The following is a 19,992-nucleotide window of genomic DNA, read 5'->3' on the forward strand; positions in this document are numbered from 1 at the left end:
CATTAATAATTGATTAATCAAGAAACCTTGTGTTTAAGAGTATTTGGAAAATCAGGGTTTTTTTATCGCGACTGAAACGGTCGCGATGGAAATGACTGCATTAGAAATGTATGCAATACAAAAAGGTTCATACATTTCCCATGCGGACATCCATTGTAAAACAACCCCAAATCCATACAAACGCACAAACCCACCCCTGCACACACACACACACACACACCAACACACCTCCACCCACAACACACCCCAACCCCCTACTTAACTTTCATTCCGACACACTGTCCCTGCGACGCTCGTTCCCTTTCACTTCCATGATCGGGAACCGGTGCCACAGGGTCCTTTTCCTTTTTAAACTTTTGGACGGGTCAGCTGCAGGGGTGTCCCCCGCAGCCCCCGCTCACTATACTTAATAGTATAGTGAGCAGGGTGTTACAGGGGATACCCTGCAGCCTTTTTGTATTATTTTTTTTTTTTTTAACTTACCCCACCAAAAGACCTAACACACATACTGTCTTTTGGTGGGTAGGTAATTGGATTCAGTCATTTTGGCCGAATCCTATTCGGATACTCGTCACTGTGGATTTCTGTTTAACTCCACTACTGCTCACATTGACAACTCTTGAGATACGCCTGGCTGCTCAATCACGCTACCAACCTGTGCAGTACAGACTTATACCAAAGGTTGGGTTCCTACTGCCAGGAGGTGAAGGTTGTTGTAGTGCACCCAAAGGGTACTACACCAAATCTTGCCTAAAAATAAACTTCAAAATACACTCCTTCAGTTCAGTAAAGTAAGTAGATAACCCTTTGGGATGGCGCACAGATATTCCTACACCCTTGGGTGACTTCAATAGTTAGGACACTGTGGACCGTGATATATCACTTTTCACACTTAAATGATAATACTGAAGTTGTGGCAAAAAGGAGGTGGTTAGGGAAGGAAACCATGGTTAACACGTAAACCGGTACGCACTTTTGTACCCCCCCGCCCCGCAATGCAATGTAGACTAACCCTTTCCCAGCTATACAAGTAAGGTATCTATTAATTTTTGGAGGGATAGTTAAAACACAAAGTCAGAGGTTAGAAGAGTCTTCCGGGAGCCAGGACAGCCAATGTCAATTGAGCAACGTCTAGGGGAGCTGAGGCACTTCTTGAAGGGAAGTAAACTGTCTTGCACAATGTTAGAGAGTTTTGTTGAAAAAGAAAACCCTGTTGGGCCACAAGCTCGGAGGCTTGTGAAGGGCAAAGATGCAAGCAACTCTGCAAAAGGCAGCAGATGCAAGTCTCCACTGAGAGCAAGCAAGCTACACAATAAGAGGCAAGTACCCCTTGGTTCACAGTACCTTAGGTCTGAAGAAAAGGTTCCAGCTGGCTTCTGTTCTTGTTGTACTATGGCATATCCTGTTGTTCCGAGGCCGCAGTCGCGGGGACAAGAGGGAGGACGTCTAGAGGCTCCTGCACTACGATTGAAAGGTCGGCAGCAGCTAAAGGCAAACTTCAGTTCAGCGGCACTTCACGGTTTCAGCTTCTCGCGAATAGCACCACCGCGGTTCTTGGACATCGGTCGAACTTTCCTCACATCGGGGGTCCAGCACTCGGTTGAGGTGACTCAGGTTTGGTCAACCCTGATTCTAGGGTGTCCGGAAGATCTTCCTGGAGCTCGGATCCGGCGTAAAAACGATCCACTCGATTCTGGTGTTCCTCTAACTGGCAATCGGTTCCTGCAGCAACAATGGAAGTACAGCCAGCTCCGCGAGGATGACCAGATGAGTTTGTCTTAGGGTCGATTAGTCCCACCAACCCAAAGGGAGAAGTCGTCCTTTGCAGGGCTTCTCTAGTCAAGGCAAATTCTGAGCTTCTGCACTGCAGCAGGGCTTCACCGGGCAAACCAACAGCCCAGGAGTTGGAGCAGCCGTCTCTTTCAAGTTATTCTTCGGATTCCTTCGTCCAGTGGTCAACTGTCATCCAGCCTTTTATGCAGGTTTTCCCATTCATTTGCAGCCTAGCTGTCACTCAAGGCAGCAGGGTCTGACAGCCAGCCAATCACCTTTGGGAGCATTCCTGTAACCAAGGGGCCTGATGGACTTGCACCAGATTATCTCACTGCTAGGGTCCGCTGATATTATCCAAGAAGACATCTCCATTCTGGAGACAAATTGCTGATGTACGTACCTCGCTCCAAACTGGTATCTAGAGTGGGCAGAAGATTTGCTGTGTTTGGTTCCGAACTGTGGAACCAGCTCGCACTGGAAGTCAGAACATGCCAGACCCTGGGACTTTTCAGAAGGATGTTCTAAACCTTGTTTAAATGACTTAGTTAGCCACAGATCGTATACAGCAGCTACACATTCTATTTTGGTCTATAGTTATCTGTGCCCAAATACAGTGGAGTCTGTTTGGTGCGTGTTGGAAATCTTCAAAATCAAGCAAAGCCAGTTTCGGGAACCTCCATCGCTTCCTGCCCTGCCAGACACACTGGAGCCAGAGGCAGGCTTCAACAGTGAACCCCACCAAAATCAAAATGAATAAAGGGACCAAATCTGGTTTGGCGCAGAGTAAATCTCAAGAAGGAACTTTACAACAAGAAATGGCGAAAAAAGACGACCTGGGCCATTTTGACAAAATGGGCACCCATGGGTGATTTACTGTAGCTGCAATTGCAGCCCCTGGTACAAACACTCAATGGAAGTAAAAAGTAAACCACTGCCACCAGGCAGTAATTGTAGAAAGGGTAACATACAAATCTTACATGAGACACTAGACAAAGAGGATACTAAGTAAAAGTAACCCCTGCAGCAGCCTATTGTAAGATCGTGTGTGGTGGGTATAGAAAGGTACAAATGTAAGCAAGGAACAAGACATTTAACTGTTGTCTAGCATGGATTCACATGCTCATGAATAAAGAATTCATAGCAGTACACACATGCACAACCACGGGATGTGGCAAGGCTCAACATAAGCATCTCTTACTTACTCACCACGCTCACCTTCAAGCGAACAGGTTGCGCAGCACTGCTTGGCCGACTCTGGATTCCTCCCTGGAATCCCGGTCAACGTTGAAGTTTGTGAAGGTGTGCACTGACCTCCACGTAGCAGCCCTGCAGATGTCAAGCAGGTGCGCAGCAGACAGGAAAGCCGTAGTAACAGCAATCGCTCTGGTCAAATGGGCTCTCGGACTGCCAGGCAACGGTCGGTTTGCCAACCGGTGACAATGAGTGATGCAGCCGGAGAGCCACCTGGAAATGGAAGCCTTGGACAGGGCCTTCCCATGGTTCACAGGGTCAACGTTCACAAAAAGTTGCGACATCTTCCAGAAAGTGCAGTCCACAGAGAACTTCAGAGCTCTAGCCACATCCTGCGAGTGCAAAGTCCTCTCAGGACGCAATGAAGGCATCGAAAAAACCAGGTAACACCAAGGGCTCGTTTAGATGAAAGTCAGACGGTACCTTGTGCATGAAGGAGAGGTGCGCCCGCAGCACCACCCCCGTGTCGTGAAAAGTTAAGATAGGTGGCTTACAGAACAGGGCCTGAATGTCTTCCACGACAAGTACTTCAGTGGAACCGTCTGCATAGGTTCGAATGGAAGGCGCATTAGCCTAGCCAACATCACAATGAGTTCCCCCGCCAGGGCTGGAGCCTATACCGGCGGGAAGGAACGGAACAGTCCTTTGATGAACTTCTTAACCAGACGGTGTGACCATAACGACGACCGTCCCGGAGATCTGGTGTAGCGGGAGATAGCCGTCAGATAAACCTTGGAGGTATGGGCCAGTCCGGCTTTGGCAAACGACAGCAAATATGGTACCACCTGCGGAGCCGTGACTCGTAGAGGGCTGATCTGTGCACGGCCACAAACAGCGAACCTCTTCCATTTATGTCCATAGCATTTTAGAGTAGACGATGCTCTGGCCTTGGCAAGCACCTCCTTGCAGTCCGCTGGGAGATCGTAATCCCCAAACTCTAATGCTGCAGGGGCCAGGCCTTCATGTTCAGCAATCCAGGGTTGTGGTGCAGAATTGCGCCTCCTTCCCTGGCGAGAAGATCTACGACCACTGGAAGCTTGACTGGAGGGGATGCCGACATGCTGAGAAGGTCCCTGTACCAGATCTGCCTCGGCCACACTGGTGCGACAAGGATCATCCTGCACCGGGACTGTCTGAGTTGATGAGTCGAAGAAGCAACGGAGGGAACAAATACAGAAACAGGCCGTCCCAGGGAAATGAGAATGCTTCCCCCATGCTCCCCGGCTGGGGTAACCTGCTGACGATCCTCCGGCACTTGCTGTTCGTCACCGTCGCAAACAGATCGATATGGGGATTACCCCATCTGCAGAACAGGTGGTTCACTTGGTCCTGCCGAAGTGCCCACTCGTGGCAAGAGTGTAGCTCCCTGCTGAGAGATTCAGCGACTGTTCTTTACTCCTGCCAGATGAAACGAATGAGGAACGTCACCTGGATGACGGCCCAGTGCCATAGGTCCTGCACCTCTTTGGAGAGTGCCGGGGATCTGGTGCCACCTGCGTAAAACATTGTGGTGGTATTGTCTGTGAAGACCCGCACCACCTTGCCCTTGAGGGATGGAAGGAAGGACTTGAGGGCCCAAAACACTGCCCGAAGTGCCAGCACGTTGATGTGCAACGTCTTCTCCGAGAGCCACAGCCTTCTGGCGTGAACACTTCCGATGTGAACGCCCCATCCTTCCAAGGAGGTGTCCGTCTCCTGGTACGGTGGGGTCTGGAAATCCACACCTCCGGACAGATTAGAGCGCACTCCCCACCACCTTATCGCTCGACGGATGCAGTCGTCGAGCGTAATCTTGTCCTGGAAGCTTCCTGACACTTGTATCAAACGGTTGTTGAGGAACTCCTGTAGTTGGCGCATCCGTAGCCTGCAGAGCTGGATGAGATAGATGCATGACTATATCATGCCCAGAAGAGACTTGATGGTACTCAATGTGGCAATCTTCAGTGCCAACAGCCGTTGTACCTTGCCCAAGATGGCCGCTATCCTCTCCTCCGACAGTGACGCCAGGCACAACACCGTGTTGAGTCGAGATACTAGGAACAGCGCGTCCTGCGATGGAGTCAAGCAGGACTTTGCATAGTTCACGGAGAACCCCAGATCCGTCAGCTGGCGAACGGTCCTTGCTGTGCGTTCGACTGCGACATCCTTCGATCTGGCCCGGATAAGCCAGTAGTCCACATAATGGTAGACGCAAATCCCTTCGTAGGTGGGCCGCCACCGGCGCCAGGCACTTCATGAAGACTCTGGGTGCACACTTCAGCCCGAAGAGAAGAGCCTTGAACTGCTAATGTACCCCCCTTGAACGACGAAGCGCAGGAACTTGCAGTGACCCTTGTGAATGGAGATTTGGATGTACACATCCTCCAGGTCCAGCAACAACAAAGTCTACCACTTCCAGTTGCCAGAGTACGTGTTGAAGAGTGACCAAGCAGAACTTCTGGGACTTTATGAACTTGTTCACTCGTCGCAGGTCGAGAATGGGCTTCCAGCCCCCAGTCTTTTTTCGTACGAGGAAGTACCTAGAGTATACTCTGGAGCCCCGGAACCGCAGTGGAACCAACTCATGGCCCAGACCGCTAGCAGCAGCAGTTGAGGTATGTGATTTCCTGCCGGCCACTGGTGGTATCCGCGGACACTTCCGATGGAATTCTAGAGTGTCCGTGGGTGAGTGCCCAGCACCCATCGGTCAGTGGAGATGGACTTCCACGCGCTGACAAAGTTAGCCAGCCGGCCTCCCACCGGGGTGCAGAGGTGGGGGCACAATGTCACGTCCAGTTGATTCCTGCTTGGACAGCGTCGTCCTCTGAATTTCTTGGAGCGGCCCCTGTTCTCCTGGGCCGAGGAAAAGGAAGGTGGAAGGTTGACGGTAAGCAGAGGATCCTCCACCGAAGCTCTGAGGAGCAGGTAGACTTGCCTCCTGAGGACCGAAAGGACGGCCGTCGTTGCTGTAGCATGCCTAGGGCATGTGCCGTCTCCGTGTCCGCTTTGATGGCCTGTAGGGACTCATCCACAGGGGAGAAAATCCAGCAGAGGGGCGAGCTTGAACCACAGCTCCCAGTCGTAACGCGCCATGATAGCAGGGGGGTTGTAGGCCCTCGCCTACCCATCGCATCCAATTTCTTCCCCTCATTGTCAGGAGGGGTGGACGGAGCCAAAGACCAGAAGACATCTTCCTGGCCGCTGCCGAGACCACTGAATCTGGTGACGGTTGGGCCCGCAAGCACGCAGAGGTCGGCACCCTGTACTGTTTCTCCAGGCGGTCCCTCTTCGCTGGGGCCATAGAAGGGTTCTTCATGAGCGCCAAAACTTTGTCCCAAATGTCATCCAAGAGGGGGACTGAAAGGATGGTATTCCTCTTTTCGCTGGTATAAGAATCCCTCCTCCTCCTCAGGCGTTATTTGGAACAACTCCGACACCCTGGAGATCATAGCATGAAAAGATACAATCACGTCTTGAGGGGACGACCTGGGCGGAGGCGACGGGAGGTCCTCCATCCCAACGTCATCGACCTTGCGGAAGTTGTCGCCGTGTCAGGCTCCGTCTCACCTCTTGGAGAGGGTGGTGAAAGATGACAAGGAGGCAAAGGGTGCCTCTTCCTCTTCTTAGCCGGTGGTTCCCCCGTCTCCAGCAGTGCGGCCGGGCCCAGGGCCGCGGGTGGGGCCGTAGGGGCAAGGGGGATAACCGGCATCCTCCTCTGAATCTCGGATACCAGAGTGCGCAGAGTAAAGAGAATGTCCGCCAAGAGGTCTCTAGGGGGTAGTTTAGGCAGAGGGCATGTTGGAGGCCTTAGGTGAAGTAAGAGGGCCAAGGCCTCAGTCATCCTTGGGCTCTCAGTCGCCTTCCTCAACGGTATACTCGTCGACATCACCTTCGTCTCCCCCCCTCGTCAACGCCCTCGTCGTAGGGCGCAACTGGCATTTCCCTAGTCGTCATTGATCTCCAGGATGGTCTGAAGGTAGGTGAGCTCCTCCTCTGAGGAGATGTCCGTGCCTTGGAGAACCTCTGGGTCTTCCCCCACCCCCCTTTTTTCGCATCCATAGGGGATGGTCTTGGGGAGATGACCGGCATCTTCTTCGGGGTCTTCTGGATGGGCTGGAACGTAGCCTCCCTCCTGGGAAGAAGGGATACTCTAGCCTTTCACAGTGAAGCCTCCACGAAGAAAGTAGACAAAATCTGCCCTTGAGGGGTGCTGAAGCATGTGAAAAACGGTCACTGTTAATCAGAAGGTTGACTGATGGAGCACGAGGCTCGATTAACTGAAAAAGTGAGTAAATTCTTTCAAAAAGAAAAATAATTCAGTAAAAGCTCAAGAGCTAAGCACGAGGACTCCCAACACTTGAACGTGCTGTAGAAATTTAAAGATGGCTTCCAGAGGAGGGGCTAAGGTAGAGGGCAGTCACTGGCTGGGGGCAGTATGACCCAGAGCACAGTGATTGGTTTTTAGGAAAGACAGTTCCGAAACGAAACTGATTTTTTTTCTGTTACGGAGGATTCCCAGCCTGACGACAGGGAATATTCATGAGCATGTGAATCCATGCCAGACCTCATGCTGGAGAAAGTCAATTTCACTTCACTGCTCTTGGAAACAGTAGTTAATCCTAGAGAAGGTATTTAAACCTTTGGGAAATCTGGAAAACTTCCCTGTGCCACTGCACTGTGTGACAATGTAAAATGATTATGCCTACGGAGTTTGTCAGACTCCAAAACAAAAAGAAACACTGTTCAAATCACAGCAAAACACATAAGAGTGGGGAAAAAGGTCTCATTCTCTCCAGGGTAAACATTAAAAAGTCCTCAAGTCCAGCAAAAGTGCTGGGGGGTCTCTAAAGTAGAAGGGAATTAGCACATTTCTGAGGATTCTCAGAAACAGTTTTGGGAGTGGGCCTCGATGTTGAGCTTTTTGCACAGAGATATGGAACAATATTGCCCGCAGAATCTACACATTTTGGACATTCTCTAAAATGTATAAGTGATTGGTCACCTTGTGTACAAGGGTGGGGGGGGGGCAAGGGAAATGCGTTAGGATGGATACAGAGGGAGTGGAAAGTTCTAGGATGGGAATGTTCATATTAATTTTGATGTTTATTTTGTAAACCCAATAAAAAAAATGTAAAAAAAATATTCGAACCAGTTTGACCGATTAGCACCTCAGTGACTCCATCTAAGTTACTGTATCAAATTACACAACAGACTACATTGCGCTGGTAGATGGAATGCAGCGTCAGCCTTCACATTGAGCGTCCCAATCGTTTTGATACATGGTGAGTCTTTTTATGAGACAGCTACTAATATAAAATATGAATATTCAGCAAAGAGGTTTTTGAAGTTCTTAATATAATCGTGAAGGCATATGTTATTCCATCTATTCATAGAAGGTAAATAATATAATCGGGCCAGGTAAATTAGTAAAATTCCAAAGTTTATGAACATCCCCACCCTGATATCGCCCGCTCCACTGTTGGCCTCCAGTACAAGTAGCTTTAGCTAACGTAAAGGTTGGAGACACCTGGTCCACATCATATCTCCCATGAATCCAACCAATCCCATGAAAACTAGTGGAGGCTCGATCCAATTTCTGGTGGAAACAGGACCCCGACCACAGGAGCAGCATCAGAAGAACAAGTTACTCTATTACCTGGTAACGTTCTTTCGATGGGTTGGTCCGACAACGTATTCCATATCTACGACAGGTAATCACCACAGCTGTGCTGCTTCGGAACATTTTTGGCATCCGAGGCCTGCATCAATAACGTCGATATGCTGTCCTCGAGGGCCTCCGTCGAACCGGCGTCACTGGATGTTATAAGTAGGACGCACAACGCCCGTAGCCTCAGTTGTAGTTTTCTCCCCAGAACGTGTGGCACCAATCTTCTGCCAGTATGACCACAGAAAGCCTTGCGGAAACTTAAGCTGCAATCGCATAACAAATTCTGTAGCGGGGCAGGTAGGGAGGGAGCGATATGGAATACGTTGTCGGACCATCCCATAAAAAGAACGTGGCTGCTTCACAGAGGTTACGAATAGGAACACCCCTCTGCAGGGCAGTAGAGGCAGCCATACCCCTAGTAGAATGGGCCCGTAAGCCTACCGGAGGGTGCTTACCCGCCAAGCGGTAACATACAGAAATTGCCAAGATAATCCATCTAGACAAAGTCTGCTTAGTAACAGCTTGTCCCAAACGGCTTCCAGCGTAACCTACAAAGAGCTGATCGTCCACTCTGACCCGGGACATGCGTGAAATGTAGAAATGTAGAAACTTAAGGCTCTCCTAGGATCCAACCTATGGAGCCTCTCCTCGTCCTTACCAGGATGCAGAGGAGAATAGAATGCCGGAAGAATGACCTTCTGGCTTAAATGAAATTCCGATACAACTTTCAGAAGAAAGGAAGAATGACTAAGGACAACCCTGTCCTTATGAAACACTGTGAAGGGTGGCTTAACAGAAAGTGCCTGCAACTCACTCACTCACTCTGGGAGCAGAAGTAACCGCAACTAAAAATACAGTTTTAAGAGTTAACAGTCTCAAAGGACAAGAATATGAAGGCTCAAATGGAGCACCCATTAGGAATTTTAGAACAAGGTTCAAATCCCAACCGGGCACCTGGTAAGGTGACGGTGGAAACACATTAGTGAGCCCCTTCAGAAACTTAGAATTTAAAGGAATTTTGAAATAACAACACTCCTCAGACGAGCGCTTAAATATGAACAGCGCCGCCGGGTAATCCTTTAATGATACCCACTTGCAGGCCCTTGTGGGCTAAAGAAAGCAAAAAAGACAGAACCACAGGAATGTCACATGAAAAGGGATCAACATTCTGAACCCTGCATCAGTCACAGAACTTTATCCAACAGCAACGGTACAGGGACTTTGTTGCAGGCCGTCTGGCCGAAAGCAACACCTCCATCACGTCTTCAGGGAGGTCACAATCCTTATACCTCAACCTTTCAGAAGCCAAGCGTGAAGGTTGAGGGATCTGACCTCTGGATGGAGAACCTGACACCCCCCCCCCCCCCCGCCTCCCGTGAGAGCAGATCGTCTCGGTAGGGAAGACACCATGGAGGGCAGAAGGACAACTAGAGAAGGTCCGGGTACCACGTTCTCCGGGCCCATGCCAGAGCAATGAGGATCATCTAGGAACCGAACCTCCGTAACCTCCGCAGCACTTGCGGGATGACGGGGACTGGAGGAAACGCGTACAGCAGTGGGAAGGACCACTCCACCACGAACGCGTCCCCCAAGGCTCCCCTTGGAGGAAATTCCCACGAGCAGAACCTTTCACGCTTCCGGTTGACACTGGAGGCAAAGAGATCATCTTGTGGGGTCGCCCAAAGGGCGAAGATCTCCAGGAGAATCTCCTGAGCCAGCTCCCACTTGTGAGAGATCGCGCTCTGCCTGCTCAGAGCATCCGCTGTCTCATTTTCATCTCCAGCCAGATGAACTGCCGAGATCGAAATTTCCTGCTGGATGGCCCGGAACCAGAGCTGCATCGCCTCCCTGCACAGAGGAAGTGACCCTGCCCCCCCTGTTGAGGTAGTGCATGGCCACTGTGTTGTCCGTCAGAATCAGGACATTCTTCCCTCGCACAGTCGGCAGAAAAGCCTTCAGGGCAAGCCTGACGGCCCTCAGCTCCAACAGATTGATATGGAGTCTGGACTCCGACGGATACCAACGACCGCTGACTGTCAACTTATTGGCATGAGCTCCCCATCCCGTGAGGGATGTGTCCGTCACGATCGTCACCTCCAGCCAAGGTAGCCAAAACGGAGCCCCTTCATCAGATTGTCTTCGACGTCCCACCACAGAAGGTCCTGGGCGACCGAGGACAGAACCTGAACAGGGTCTGAATTCCTGCCGGAGGACTGAGACCACTGGAGCTTGAGTGCCCATTGCAAAGATCTCATCCGCAACCTGGCATCTGGCACCAGAAGAATGCAGGATGCCATGAGGCTGAGCAAACTCAAGAACTCAAACGCCGGGAGACTCTGGGCATGTTGAAACTTGTGCACCATCTGCAGAATGTGATGAGCCCTCACCTGGGGAGGGAAACGTTGCCTCAGGGATGTGTAGAGCACTGCTTCGATGTACTGGAGCCGCTGGGTTGGCGTCAAGTGGGACTTTTTCAAGTTGAGGGAGAAGCCCAGCCTGTGACGGGAGTGGCAGGTGACGAACAGATGATCCACGACTTGGCTTCTGAGAGCGCCCTAATCAACCAATCGTCCAGGTAGGGGTAGACGTGAATCCCCCCCCCCCTTTTTCTGCCACCACCAACATGAGCTTGGTGAAAACCCTCGGGCGGAGGTCAATTCGAACGGTAGGACCCGAAACAAAGTTCGAGTCGCCGCCAACCGTGAACTTCAGGTACTTCTTGTGCTTGGGATGGATCGGCACATGAAAGTAAGCGTCCTCGAGGTTGAGAGACACCAAACAGTCCTGAAGTTGAAGGGCCTGGAGGACTTGAGAGAGAGAGTAACAATCTTGAACTCTTCCTTCCTGAGGAGTTTGTTCAAACCACGCAAGTCCATAAGGGGTCTCAATCCCCCGTCTTTCTTTGAAATAAAAAAAATAAGGGGAATACCATCCCTTGTTCCTCTCCGCTACAGGCAACAGTACTATGGCGCCTTTCTCCAGCAAGGCTTTGATTTCCTGCGCAAGGAACGGATCCAGACTCTTCAAAGAGAGATTCCCTGGTGGATTGTCGTGAGGCCTCTGCAGGAAAGGAAGACGGTAGCCGTGGGCTATGATCTCCAGAATCCACACATCTGAAGTAATGGGACGCCATGCTACAAGATGCTGCGCCAACCAACCCCTAACCGGCGAACCATGGGACATGGCCTCATGACTGACCTGAAGCGGCTGAGGCAGTGCCTGAAGGCAAGCAGGCAACTGCCCGAGCGGCCTTGGCACCTCAAGTACCTTGTTTTCCACCTCTGGTGCTCCTATGTTGGCCTCTTTGACTTGCAGCCCCCGTTGATCTACCAAAGGTAGAGTAATATCGAAAAGAACCTCTCCACCACTGCTGTCCCCTAGGACGAAAAGGCATAGGTTGGCGAACTGCAGCGCTCAACGACTTCACTGCAGCTTTGGAGGTCTGCAACCTCTCAAGGCTCTCGTCAGCCTTGCTGCCAAAAAGATGTTCACCATCAAAGGACATGTTGAGAAGCCGGGCTTGAACACCAGGAGCAAACCCCGACTTCCGCAACCACGCAAATCTGCACATTACGGTGCTCGCCGACATGGACCGGCTGACGCCATCTGCCATGTCCAGACCCGACCGAACGGATTCACACATGGCATCCTTGCCATCCTGAACAAGAGCAAGAAAACCATCCCGTTCCTCCCCTTCGGGAATATGTTCAGCCGCCAATGAGAGACAATTACACAGAGTATGAGTGAAATGTGCTAAGGCACACACGGAGTTGGCTGCCTATAAAGCCATACCCCCTGAAGAAAGCACTTTCTTCCCCCAGCCATCAAAACGTTTGTCGTCCCCATCAGGAGGGATCGTAGGGTACGACGCCTGGTTTGCCGGGGCCGTAGCCGCCTGCACCACCAAACTCTCCGGAGTGGGGTGCATAGTCAAGTAGCTGGGGTAGCTACTGGCTGGTGGATATTTCTTCGGCAAAGACTTGCTCACTGCCGTGAGACTCTCCGGAGAAGTCCAAGCCGCTGCCACCCTTCTTTGCAAGGCCATATGGAATGGCAGTGGCGGGTCAGTTGGACCTTGGTCAAGGATATCCGTCAGGTCATCCTGCAGAAAATCCACTGAGGGTGCAGACCACCCCAAGTATTCCGTCACCCTCGACATAAGGCGCCGGTACAAGGACTCGGCGTGCGTGCCAGCCTCAGGCCTACCAAACTCAACCTCCGGAGAGGTGTCCAGACCACTGGCGTCGTGCAAAGACTGACGCAGGTCTTGCAGCTGGCTATGACAAGACATGAGTTCATCAGGAACCTCATCAGGAACCATGCCTTCATCAGACCCTTCATCCACCTCAGAGATGTACTCCAGAGGCTGGAACAAATCCCTTGATGAGGGCACAGAAAAAGGGTCAAATACAGGCCTTACTGACTTCTGCAGGGGCTTTCTCAGAGTTTCCACTGGTCTCCGGGGCACCTCCGATAAGGCCTCGAGGGCAGAGCCCAGAGCATGTCCTTCGACAGCCTGGGCGCAGGTGGCTTCTTCGGAGGCGGAGCCTCGACAGAGTCCTTTGACTGCCTTGGCGCCGAAGGCTTCGATGTCTTATTCGAAGACCTCACAGGCTCCGACGGTCTCTAGGGCGTCTAGGACCAGGACCTGGAGCGGGCATGGCTAGAGCGATCCACCTTGTCCGACCTGGACCTCAAAGGTGCACGGTGATCGCGGCGACCGCTCGAGCCCGAAGGCGTGCGAACAGCGTCTCTAGCAGGTTCCCTGCCAGTGTCTTTCAGCGGCGCGGACGGAACGGAGCCCTGCAACTGAAAAATTGGCTTCATTTCCTTACGAAATTAATCCCATTCTGCAGAATTACTCGTCACAATCGTCCGTGGCGTGGTCCTCACCGAAGCACCAGAGGCAGGCGTCGTGTGGGTCCATCAGCGACATCTTGGAACCGCAGAGCCGACACTTCTTGAAACCCGGCCGCGGGGTAGAAGAAGACATCATGGAAATCTTCACAAACTAACAGGTTCGAAGAACCGAAAAAGTAGTACTCAGAAGAACCGAGGCGCGCCGAGATCTCCGAAGCAAACACGTTCGTGGAAAAAACGGAACTGAGCCTACGTGCGTCCTACATAGAACATCCAGCGACGTCGGCTCGACGGAGGCCCTCGAGGACAGCGTATCGACGCAGGAGCCGAAAATGTTCCGAAGCAGCACAGCTGTGGTGATTACCCATCATAGATATGGAGTACGTCGGAGGACCCAATCCCCTCGAAATATGGTATTTCAGGTAAAACCGACAACTGCGCGGGAATCACGTTTGTCCCTTTAAACCCCAAAACTAGCCTTCACCGTTACGAGAAAGGTGGAGTGAATGGATTATGAGATCTTCAGTCCCAGGGAACAATGGATTCCAGGGAGGGATAAGGCGATTCTGGATTTAGTATTACAGGCAACCCTTTTTCCCCTGTCTTTTTATTTACATAACCCCACCCGACAGACCAGGGAGGAAAACCAGAATAGTTGCTTTACCCCTTTTACGCCCTAGGCATGAACTCAAACTCATTCTCTTAAATCTCTCTAATACACTGATCAAAATTAAAAGGGGGGGGGATTTGTTGCCTTGCCTTTTCTATGAAGTTTCCCTATGGGAAGCACTGGATAGGGACCATCTAGAAAGTCTGATACAACAAGAAAGGGGCCACGAAAATGTATTTGCCTCCCCCGATCCCCACCCCACCCCTCAAGTGGGAGAAAAATCCATGCACAAGTATATATCAAACAAATTCCCATCTTTCCAACCTAGGGAATGCCATAACCTTCAAGAATCTATAGGATCACATGAAAAAGAATACCCTAATCCTGAGAAACCTGAAACAAACACTCTAGGAGGAATAGAGTTATCAGAATTCTCACAAGACAAAGAAACCCTACTTGCCAGAGAGATAACCCGAATGAACAAGTGGAAACGCCTTTACTGCCATCTGCTGTTCCAGAAAGGGTATGCTATTCATGTATGGGGAAATGACCACAGGGCTAAGAATTGTCCCTTGAATTTCTTACTCCTTAAAATAACACCATAGGAAGAAGACACCAAGGGAATCCAAGTATCGGAAACCCAGAAAATTAAACATCCAGTTGCGCGAACACCCCCCCCCCCCCCCCATGTTGGGTGCCCAGGCATCTTCCTTAGCTGTAGAGGTAGGTAAACAAGGGAATAGAGGTAAACCTCCAAAAGGGAAAGAAAAACTAAAGCAATAAAGGCAAAACTGCATACCTTTTTGGAGATAACCAACACCCCATATACCGAGTCCCCGCTACCATTCAGAACCAACAGGTCTGGCTCAGCTAGATACAGGGAGTAAGAGGTGTTCAATACACCCGGAATTACTACTACCTGTAGGTTGGAAGGAAACAGTAAAAGAATAAGTTGGATGTGTCCATGGTCACACTCAATTACCCTATAGTCTCCCTATCAGCTTCTTGGGAAAAAATACTGGAGTAATAGCAGCTGTAATCCCCAAGTGACCCGTTCAATTGATCATCTGGAGTAGAGTATGCAACTTAAACCAAGTGGGTTTAGATGGCTTAAAGTCCCCACACTAGGGAAGTGTTTGGAACCCAGAAAATCGATTACTCATCTATGGAGTATTTCCATTTTAACACCTGGGATTAAGAAGAGTTAGTGGATAATCTTCCCATCTGGGATTGGGAAGACGAAGGGGAGAGAAAACCCCAAGGCCATATCCATCTTCCTCAGAACCCTAGGATAAACCACAGTGAAAGGGGAAGGGCATGTGACGAATCTGTGGATATTGTCCCTTCTCCCGTGGGGGTGGGGGGGGCCTTTCCCCATTGGGTCAGGGCAGTGCGTCCACAGTACAATAGTCCACTTGCGGGTGGTGCAAAGGGGGAGGATCACATGGGCGAGGAAACCCCTTTTGAGATTAGGGACTACCAGTCGCAGAGAAAGCAGTATATGTCCATGCTGTCACCCCCCTTCCTCTTTGCCAAAACCAAACTCTGCTTCCCTTGATACAAACAGTGCTAATAACAGACAAGAGAATCCAACTGGCCTTCCATTTCTTGGGAAAACAAGTACTGGAATGACGAAGATGGCTAGGAGTGTGAAGATTGATCCCAAGAACTGTGCTGAGTGGGGATGGGGGGGGCTGTGCTGAGTGAACCGGATTAGGAAAAACACATTGACAATAAACCAGGGAAACCAGGTGAGGGTGATCCCATTGCCTGCGAGTGACGCTGTAGCATTGGCTGCAACACGGGGGAGCCGAATGCCATGCAGAAGGGAGAAGGGCCGGGCGTAGTCCAGGATGTAAGGACTATGCGTGTCATAGCCCAAACAACTCTCCGGGCATTTGAGGATCTCGCTGAGGAAAAGGCGCTCTGGGAGACGCGAAGCTCACCACGAAGCGGAGACTGATGAAACGAAGCACCCAAACACCTTCAAGGCCTCACAAACATGTCCCGCTGCTCAGAAGACACTAACCAAGCGCGAAGGTACACGAGCCAGCCCGATCGGGACTAGAGGTCTGGGAAGCAAGCACAGAGAGCCAAATAAGAGGGTCTCTTACCCTGAGAAGATACTGCAAGTCTGGGACCCCACAGCCATATGATAAAGAACCAAATAAGAGGGTCTTGGACCCCAGGAGTAAATGAGACAAACCTATGCTTGGTAGGAGAGTAAAACAAGCTGTCACGATTCAGGACTGCAAGTCTGGGACCCGCACCCTTATGAGAACCAGAGGATAAGGGGGTCAGACCATGAGAGCTAATGAAATAAAGATAAGATTTATATTCTTGGCAGGAGAGTACACCAAGCTGGCACACTACTGCATGGCGATTCGGTGACTCGCACACTTATGAGAGCCAAAGGCTAAGGTGAACTTTATCAGAGAGACTGCTGTGAACTTTCAAGAAAGCCACATAATAAGGATACCATCTCCTAGTTAGTTGAAAAACAGCAGAATCCAGGGGAAAGGAGCCATTGCCTGGATGTTACATTTGCTTTGTTGTTGTTAAAAGAACATATGCTTATTTCTTAAAACCACCAGAGACATTAGGAACATTTTGTTGGCAAATCACTTTCTACACTATTTCCTCAATTGAGGTAATATTCTTGCACATTGGATTCAGGTTATGAGTGTTTGGGTCAGTAGTAGGGTTTTTGGGCATGACAGTGACTATTTGTTTGACATCCTGACACTCAGTTTTCTTTGAGGCAGGGAAACATGTTAGCTTTAGGGACAGAAAGGCATTTTATCAACCATTGCTTTATGTTAAATAAATGTTTATGACCCAAAACATGTCACCTTTGTGTCACAGTTTTACTTCTGCCCACTTACAAAGGCCACAGCTCAACAAATTTTAGGACGATTTGTAAAAGGAGGACTTTGAAATATGTGTCCCCACCATCTTTAATGTAATGTAAATTTAAACTAGCAAACTAGTGTCAATCATCTAATGCAAGAAGCAGGAACATTAGTGGGAACAGATTGAATGGATAGTGGGACGAACCTGGAGGTGTCGTCACGGCTTTGGATGGATGGGGAAGCTCCAATACCCCCACCCCCTCCCATGAGGCCAAGGTGGTGATGCTGCTACCCTGTAGTCCTCATCGGGGTGGAATTTAGTGGGAGATCCTCATGGATAGGGAGGCCCCACTTGAGGGCTGTGAGCACATATGAAGAACGCAGTACCCTTTCAATCCCACATTTACTCCTACCCCTTCTGTGTACCCTCCACCAAGTACCACAATTAATTTTGGGTCCAAAATATCTTCAGCTATCCCTACGTAAATACCTCCCCTCTCGAGCTCTTCCCTCCTCCTCCTCCAACTCCCTCAGGGTCAGTCGGTTTTTAAAGAAAAGAGCCGGGGGTAGATCTCCGTCTTCGGCTGGGGCCTCCCTCTGGACTGAGGAAAACCATCTCAGGTTCCGGAAGCACCTCAAGACCTTCCTCTTTGCTTCAGCCTTCGCCGCTCCCCCCATTCCCCTGCTGATCTGCTCTCTTGGCACCTTGCATTGGGACACCCTCTGTCTCTGGTCCCAGGTTCCTGCTCATCCTGCCACCCCTTGCACTGGGGTTTGTATCTGTACCCATACAGCCCCCCCTTTCTTTCCCTCCTGCACTTATCAGGCCCACTTGATCTGCTGCCTCAAACCTAGCACTTGCCACTTGGCTGCCCTACCACTTTGCGTTGATTTTATTATTTATTATTATTTATCCTGTTTCACCTTTGCTCTGCACTTTCCACTTTCTCCCACCCATCCATGCACTTTTCCCCTCTGCCTATCCCATGCACTTGCACGTTCTCAATGTCACTGGGCCTAGTAAGATCCTTGTTTTGTTCTCCCCTGCTCCCCTCCCTTGTCGTGCTCTGAAACACCTGTGTATGAGCGCAATATAAATAAAATATACTGTACTGCCTTCCTAATAGAACCCATTGAGGAAAAAAGACACAATCTCCAAGGGCAGTACTGGGACAAGGAACAGGACGTGAGTTATGAAGATTACTAACAGGAACAAAGGCACACATTCTAGCCTTTGGATTAACGTGATTGGTCAGCTGTCATTCAAAGGCAGAGCGGGGCGAGCATGATGGCGTCTTCGATCACAGTTCGGTGGGGACCGTGCACTTCCCAGGGGCCACATTGACACTCAGCAGGTAGAAGCAGACGACATGCAGAAAGGCAGACCCGCGAGAACCAAGAAAGCAGACGAAAGAGGAAACTTACCTGCGGTGGTGCTGCGCTGATATCCAGGCAACGGGAGACAGACACGTGGGGAACTCGTGAGAGACCTGCAAACAACCGGAGAGACGAGGCCAAGACCCTACAGATACAAGGGTGGCTAGCCTGAAGGTTGGGGAGATCCATATAGCACACAGGGCATGAAGTGGAGTGGAGGAAGAAAAGTTACAGGGACTGGGAGTCCTAAGAGAGTCTGATACCCAAAGCAGAAACATATAAACCCCAGCCATAGGGAGATGTCTGCACATTTCGTAGGGAGATACGAAATGTGCAGACATAAATGACGTTCACAGGCCTTTCAGGGGAGTAACCTTGGGCTGTTGAACGAAGGAAATATAAAGTGAGATACCATTGTGAGTGAACAAGTGAAGGGTGTCTGGTACCCATATCAGAAAGGTGTACCCCAATCCATAACAAGGGAAGTTCACAGACGTTGGCAAAATAGCAAACCAATGCTATGGAATGAAGGAAGGTTAAAGCAAACTACTATTAAGAACAACAAAGTAAAGGCATCTGGGACCCATATCAGGAAGACTTACCTCAAACCAAGACGGGGAATTACAAACATTACAGAAACAAGTGACATTCACAGACCAAGGCTGTGGGATAGAGAAAGAGTAGAGAACAAGAACACAGAGTGAAAAGTGAAGGGGGTCTGAGACCCAGGTTGGGGAAATGTTGCCCAAACTACATTAAGAAGAATACGAACTTTGTATGTGTAAGAGAGTAAAGCAAGGCTGTGGGTGAACCCAAGTGCAGAGAAACAAAACTGGGAATTGAACAACCTTCTATATCCCGCTTGGCAAAGGAGTGGGCCAAGAAAAGGGGTTACGTAAATACGGTCTAGGACCCACAACAGGTGAGAAGAAGAGTTACAACACGGCTAAGAGGGAAAAAAACAGGCTATTTTGTTTTGTCACAGCCCTGGGAGGCGGGCCTGTTTACAAAGAACAAACTTGATTAAACTGGCATGGTGTTGGGAGAAGGAGAATCAAACCCTAAGCCTTATGGATCTTTTGTTTGCTTCCTTAAACCTATTCTGAACCTACACAGAAATCTACTTTGTCCAATACCGAAAAGGCTCTGGGTTAAGGAAGCCAAAGGCTAAGCCTTGTGGAACTTCGATTTGCTTTTCTACACCGTTTTTGAACTTTCATTTGGGAACTGTACAGCTAAGCTGCAGGGTCACAGCCAAAAGTCATTGTCCTTTTCACCCTTTTCCTAAGTTTAGTTTGTGAGTTATAGGATAGGTTTTGGACACAGGAGGGTGGATTATAATTTGGACATCCTGACACCAACAGTATCACTAGTTAGTTTTGTTGAGGCAGGGAAACCCCTCAGAGACAGGGCTAGTTAACACTTCTCCAAACACCCCTATTTTATTGTTAATAAAGGTGTTTATCAATCAATATGCCACCTTTGTGTCTGTCTCTTACACCTAGTTCATCTTACTAAAGTATGCATAATAGAAGCATGTGTTTTGTGAAGAATATTGAAAGTTCGCTTTTGGGGTGAATTTTTTTATCTAAAAACGAAAACACTTGTGTTACGGCAGAAAT

At 49.9% G+C, this 19,992-nt stretch overlaps 1 protein-coding gene across 6 annotated transcripts in view; it reads right to left on the minus strand.

Annotated features, from left to right (window-relative positions):
* Positions 1 to 19,992, minus strand: part of GABPA (GA binding protein transcription factor subunit alpha) — a 560,071-nt gene that overhangs the window by 371,177 nt on the left and 168,902 nt on the right. The window lies entirely within an intron of this gene.

Source organism: Ambystoma mexicanum, chromosome 7p (assembly GCF_040938575.1).
Source record: "Ambystoma mexicanum isolate Mex_15411 chromosome 7p, UKY_AmexF1_1, whole genome shotgun sequence".
In the NCBI taxonomy this organism is placed as follows: domain Eukaryota; kingdom Metazoa; phylum Chordata; class Amphibia; order Caudata; family Ambystomatidae; genus Ambystoma; species Ambystoma mexicanum.